Below are 6,510 nucleotides of genomic sequence, written 5' to 3'. Positions count from 1 at the left end.
TTCTGGAATAAAGCAGAGCCTGCGCTATCCCCTGTGCTGGGTCTGAGGACGATATGGCGCAGATGTTTGGTGCTGTGGGTTGGCATAGGCGCCTTAGTCATCTGACGAATGGAAAATCCAAAGTGCCTGTGAAACGTTTATGAGGGCAGCGCTGTTGTGCTTCAGCCGGGGCTCACATTCCTGCCTAACGCCCCTCTTCGTAGTCTTCATGTGCCTTGGGGTTGAGGGTGGCCACCTGCCCACCACTGCCCAGTCCCTTGTGGTTCATTGGAACGCGCCTGGGAGTTGCGGAGTGTGTCTGTGGGATTTTGCGGTGCTCTTTTCGCTCTTTTTCGCTGTTCTTGGCCTCTCGTTGTGAATTTCGCTTTGGGTTGCCTTTGCTGCAACTCCTTTGTGCCTTTTGTGCTCCACTCAGCTCACTTTTTGATCAGGCTGTTCGTGTGAGACGGAAATCCTTTTATTTTATGAAGGCCTGCTGTTTGCCTTTATTACTAGCCGGGGTTTGATGCAAATATCTGGGACTTTTGTGCCAAGTAACTCCGGCACGATTATTATAAGCGCTGCCACCCTGGAGCGGCTGCAAAACACAAAATTAAATTTAAAGAACTGATCCGGGGACGTGAGTGACCCGCTCACCAGGCAGACTTGACTTGTAACAATAGCCAAGTTTCCATCCAGTTTTTTGTGACGTTTTGTTATCGACAAACAGAATAAACGTAAAAAAAATGTGCGAAATTTGCTGTCTTCAGCCGGTTTCCATCCAACGGGCTTTTTATCGATCAAATGGTGTGCGTGATGACGTCACCCCCCCGAAAACAAACTGTCGCATAAGTTTTGTTGTACCGTGTACCGTTGTGCCCTTGAGCCGTTTCCATACATAACTTTGTGTGTTGCAAATTATCTACCTTTTGTTCTCCACGTTACACCCCCTCCACTAAACAAAGAAATGGAGAGATAATAGAGACAGGTTTTGAAATTTGCCAGCTTACCGTTATGTCAGTTTCACAAATAATTGGAATTGTACATAATATCCGAAGACGGCAGCAGAATGAAGCAGTTGCTCGTCCGATAGCCTTAGAGCTCGAAGAAAGTACCCCAGGGCGACGAAACCCACGGGTATGGGAGACACGACGGAATAAGACCACCTGGGAGGAGGTGGTGGGGAGAAATCTCTGGCTGCGACATTTTAGGGTGACACGGCCGACGTTTGAGGATTCATTTGTGTGGATTCATCAGTCCTGATGTTGCGCCCATCACAGGTTGCCACCGACCACCAGTTCCAACTCCAAAGCGGAGTGCCATCGCCCTTTACAAGCTGGCAACCTGCGCCGAGTAGAGTAGTTGGAGAAACTTTCAGGGTTAGTAAAACTACCGTCCATCGATGTTTATATGCTGTGTGCACCGCCATTAAAGAAAAATGAATGCGTTGTTATATCAGACTTCCGACTGTAGCGGAGGCCAATGAAATTCCTCGGTGCCACAGATTTACGGTGCGCTGGATGGCACGCATGTGCCGCCTCTTCCCCCAACAGAAGGCTACCGCGATTACATTAATCACAAAGGGTGGCCGTCTATTGTTCTCCAGGCCCTTGTTGATGACAGGTGCGTGAAACGAGACATTTGCGTTGGCACTCCTGGAAGTGCCCATGATGCAGCTGTGTTGGCAGCATCGGATCTGTACTGGTGAGCCCACCTTTCAACATCCCTTCTCAGTGCGATGACAACTGAATTAGTCCTGTAACCGGCTTCCCTTAAGGCTTTTAATTAAAACTGAAGTTTAATACAAAATAACGACGTTTAATCAAAACAAAAAGCTAAAGTTAATATTAATGAGAGAATTTCTCATATATGATAAAACATCTGCCATTTAATAATAAGAAAAAATGTTTCGATAATGAAACACGCGGTTTCTTCAATATTTTGACTGGCACAGGTTTTTGTGTTATTTAGACATCCTGAGAGACCCCCAGGCTACAGTTGATGTGGGGGGAGTTCAGGAGACCAGCCTATCAGCTACTGCATTGGCTCATCACGAGAAATAACGAGGCTCTTCATCAGACCATGCGAACCGCTCCGCTATTCTTGTTTTGATGGCACGGGATGAAAATGGATCACGTGACACAGTTATTTGCGTTAAAGCCCTTTTTCCGACAAAAAGTGTTTCCAATGTAGTTTTTGCGACATCTGAAGTATCGACATGGAATTTATGCGCTAAAGTTAAATGGAAAAATATTCTGTCGACATGTACAACATTTTATCGATAATTAGCATTTCCATCAGCTAGATCAGTAAAAAAATTTGAAGCGCTAAATATTTTTTCGCAAAAACTCCTTGGATGGAAACCTGGTTAATGAGACTTAATGAGCACCGCGCCGCAGCGAATCACGAAATAAAACAATTCACGGCAAACACAAATGTGAAAAGCAAATGAATGAGCCCGGAGTCCTGGAAATCTTCACCGTCAAACACGAGTCTGCGATGGCCGCACCTCCTGTCCTGGAAGACGTACTGCTGGCCCGTCGGGTCCTCGTCCAGAAGAACACAAATGAGAACCGAGGTCACCTCACTTACGCCATGCAGGTTGAGAAGCTTTCCCTCTTGCCTTTTTAGTGGCGTCTGCTTCTCCTTTTGGTCTGGCACTCTCCTCTGCCTCTTCGCCTCCTCTTCTCCGTTTCACCTCCTCTTCCTCTTCACCTCCTTTTCCTCTTCACTTCCTCTTCTTCTCTTCCTCTTCTCCTCTTCACCTCCTCTTCCTCTTCTCTGTTTCACCTCCTCTTCCTCTTTTCCTCCTCTTCCTCTTCACCTCCACCTCCTCTTCCTCTTTTCCTCTTCACTTCCTCTTCCTCTTCTCCGTTTCACCTCCTCTTTCTCCTTTTCCTCTTCACCTCCTTCTTCTCTTCTTCACCTCCTCTTCCTCTTCACCTCCTCTTCTCCTCTTCGCTTCCTCTTCACCTCCTCTTCCTCTTTTCCTCTTCTGCTTTTTCCCAGCACAGATTTACATACAGTTGGCTCCTCCCCTTCCCGTTTGTTGGGCCGTCCGAGTCATGTGCTCCCCTCCCCGTCTACACATTCAGCCATTCCACCCTTACCAGGAATGGGGAAAGGTACACACAGCCAGTGGCAGCTACACATATCCATGACAACCGTTACCAGGGCAGCTTTAGTTGAGTGTGAGCTTAGGCTCCGCCCCTTTATCTGTCTTTTGCCCCAGCTCCTCCCATCTGGGTCTGTTGCTTAGCAACATTTACTAGGCAGCAGGCCCACGATGGAGCGACTCTATGGATGGTGGGCAGCACTGCACCCCGGTGGTCATCTCCTACTGTTCTGGGGGTCTTTGCCACATTGGGTTTGGGTACACAACATCTGGACAAGCTGACAGGAAGGAGCACACGTCCTGGAGGAGAAGCCAAGCGGTCTGGAACGCCGGCACATGTCGCCCTCCAAAGTGGACTGAGGGTCGAGCCCACCATTGTTTGCTTTATTTGACTTTATTATTTCTACTGACGTCTTCTAAGTGTGACTGTCGGCAGCAGCGCTTGTGACCTTTTGTGTGCACATCACAGTTGTTGTGAGATGAAGTCACAACCGAGAACCATTCCAAAGGCAAAAGTGAGTGTGGAGAAAGCGGGCATCTTTATGGCAAAGGTCCAACACCAAGCAAAGCAAACGGCACATTAAAGTTCAAAAAACGGGCATAAAAAGACAAGGAAGAATGGAAGAGGAGGCCAAATGCCAAGAGCAGCAGAAGTCGCGTCCAAGGGGACTTCCATAGTGCAAACGGTCAGGACTGGCGAGCCTGGCTGGGCTGAATGGCCGTCCTCTTCCAACTCCTTCTAATGTTCTAAAAAAGATAAACCAGGAAAGCCAAGGAAGAAATGCAGGCTGACGTGGCACAAGCTCTGCCATGCATGCAGGCACACATCTTTAAAGTCCCTAATCCTCACGAAAAAAGACATTTCAGAGAGAGCAGGAGATGGGCAAAAACTAAAAAAAAAATGAACGGGTGGCCACGGGGGTCAACCCACTGGATCAAGGCAGCCCCAGGACGTGGCTGCCACCCTCGACTGCTACCCAAGTAATGCTGCTAAGCAACAAGCCCAGGAAGGAGGAGCCCAGGCGAGTGACAGGACCACCCATTGCTCAGGCCACTCGATTGGACACGTCACATAGAAAAGAAAAAAAAAAAAACCCCACAAATCAGGCGCAAACCTTCACTGGCCTGGCCAGAGACTGGCCTCACCCCAGGCAGCCTCACCCCAAACTCTACAGCCAGGCTTTGCCCTGCACAGGCCCAAAAGGGAACCGGACTTCCAAAGTTCAATCGGCTTCTTGAACTGTCCCAGAATCTTTAGAAGTGCCCTTCAAAACATAAGGAGCTCTAACACCTCTGGCTGGGTAAGACAAGTTAACAAAATCCAAGAGTCGACAGCCAAACATTGAAACGAAAAGTCCAAAACCTCACCATTAAATGAACACCCCAAAGGACAAAGAGCCACTGAGGGACCCGCTTCATAGCCCCCCGTCTATGGCAGACGCCAGCCTGTCGGCGATGACACCAGCGTGTAAATAATAAATGAACACAACGATCCTCTTTAATAAAACCTCTGTGTGCGTCCAGGTGTCCGTGTGTGTCTGTGCGTCTTCTAGTAAAGTGCACGTGAGCGGGCCGCGCCACACATCGCCCCGTGCCCCGCCCATGGGCACACAGTGAATGGCCTTGCCACGGCCGCGCATGAGAAGAAATAAAGGACACCATTGCTGGGGAGAGTGCTGATTGGGTGGTCGCGGCCGCGCATACAAAATCCGTTGCTGGGGAGACGCCACGGGCACGATTATCAGCTGCACGCCACACATTACATCAGTTGCTGGGGACACTCGGGTTGTGACAGGAAATTAAAGTCACATTACGGACATCAAAGCCAGTATTAGTGCGAGAAATTTAAAGGCACACAATACAGTGACGCATACAAGCCAGTATTACTGTAAGAGAAAATATCACGGACGTATCTACTAACAACATGCCACCCAATAAAAAGGACACGTCAAGTGGGACAAAAGACAGAGACAACCAAATCCTGTATAAGTAACATCTCCTGGAAGAACGGTCAACAGCAACTAAAGAAAGGCTGAAAGACAAAGAAAGATACGAGCAAAAAGATCGACTGAAGAAAAAGAAAATGAGCGTCAGAAAAACTAAAAGAGAAAAACTGAGAAGAGCAAACCTTAGAAAACGTTGCCATTTACTTTCCAGAACCAGCATTCAGCCGCAGTCAGTTATGTTCAATTATCAAGAGTTACAAGTTTTTCAGATGTTGTTGTCAGCGTTGTAGAGATTCCTGAACAAAGCAAACTGTTGCCAAACTCAGACAGAATATTTACAAGAAATGTTGTCTGTAATGAAATACTTCATGAGGTGAAAAAATAGAAAATTTTACCTAAATATCTTCTTCAGATATTGTGTCTTACAGATTGTTACAAAGTTTTACACTAAGGCAATATTAATTATACTTACTGTATTGTCATATACGTTTCTAGTTTATTTTTATTCTTCTTTTACTTTAGGCTTCTTGTCAAAAATATTTTTGACAAAAATTAAGACAAGAAACAGAATGAGGTCAAGGTCCCTTGCCATTTAACATCGACTGGTCCTGCTAATGTTCATGCACTACTGTTACTGTAACGGGTTTAATGTCTAGTCCTTCAATATAAAAGCGGTCGGGATTGTCCTTCTGTCCCGTGAGTGCTACGCAGGCGCGGAGTTTCACACACGCCCCGTCCATTTTGCAATGCACGATGGGATTTGTAGTTTCGTTTTTCCAGGTAAAGATGATTTTCTACTCCAGACTGTGCGATATCTTCTTCTTCTGTCTTACTATTTAAAAGCGATCAGGATTGTCCTTCCGTCCCGTGAGTGGAAAGCGTAGCGGGATTATCCGCTTATCACAGACTTACTACTTGCAGCTTGCGGTACGAAGCGACGCGATATGAGCAGAGTTCTGGTGCGCCCATCGTTCACTTGCTTTTGTGCGCGATGCACTGGAAAAATAGACAAAATGATGTCTCTGGAAATAATTCATGTTGATGGAGTACAAATGCCTCACCGCGTAGTAAATCTCAGGGGGGTTCAAAAGGGCGACCTCAATATAGAAAAAAAGTTTAAATTTCATCACAAAAATAACAGAAACTAAGAGTATTAAAGCAATACCGCTCAAATGCAATATAACCAAATTAATGTATAATGAGTTTGTATAAAATATCAAATTGATCTACATATTGAATTGCCTTAAGAAGTGGTCAACTTAAAAGGCGGGTCAGCCTAGTAATAAATAAAACACCAGAATTAAACACAAGCCAGGGAGGGGGCACGTGTTGGGTACAACGGGGTTAGGACCGGGTGGCAGCCACCACCACGTTTTAGTTGGTTTTCTGGCTTATCATGAGTGCCACCAGCTTAATGCTGCATGTCACCAAGGACGTGAGACATGTTGCTGGACTTAAGTGCGGTGCTTG

The sequence above is a fragment of the Polypterus senegalus genome, chromosome 6 (assembly GCF_016835505.1).
Source record: "Polypterus senegalus isolate Bchr_013 chromosome 6, ASM1683550v1, whole genome shotgun sequence".
Lineage (NCBI taxonomy): Eukaryota > Metazoa > Chordata > Cladistia > Polypteriformes > Polypteridae > Polypterus > Polypterus senegalus.
Note: the sequence above shows the minus strand (reverse complement) of the source record.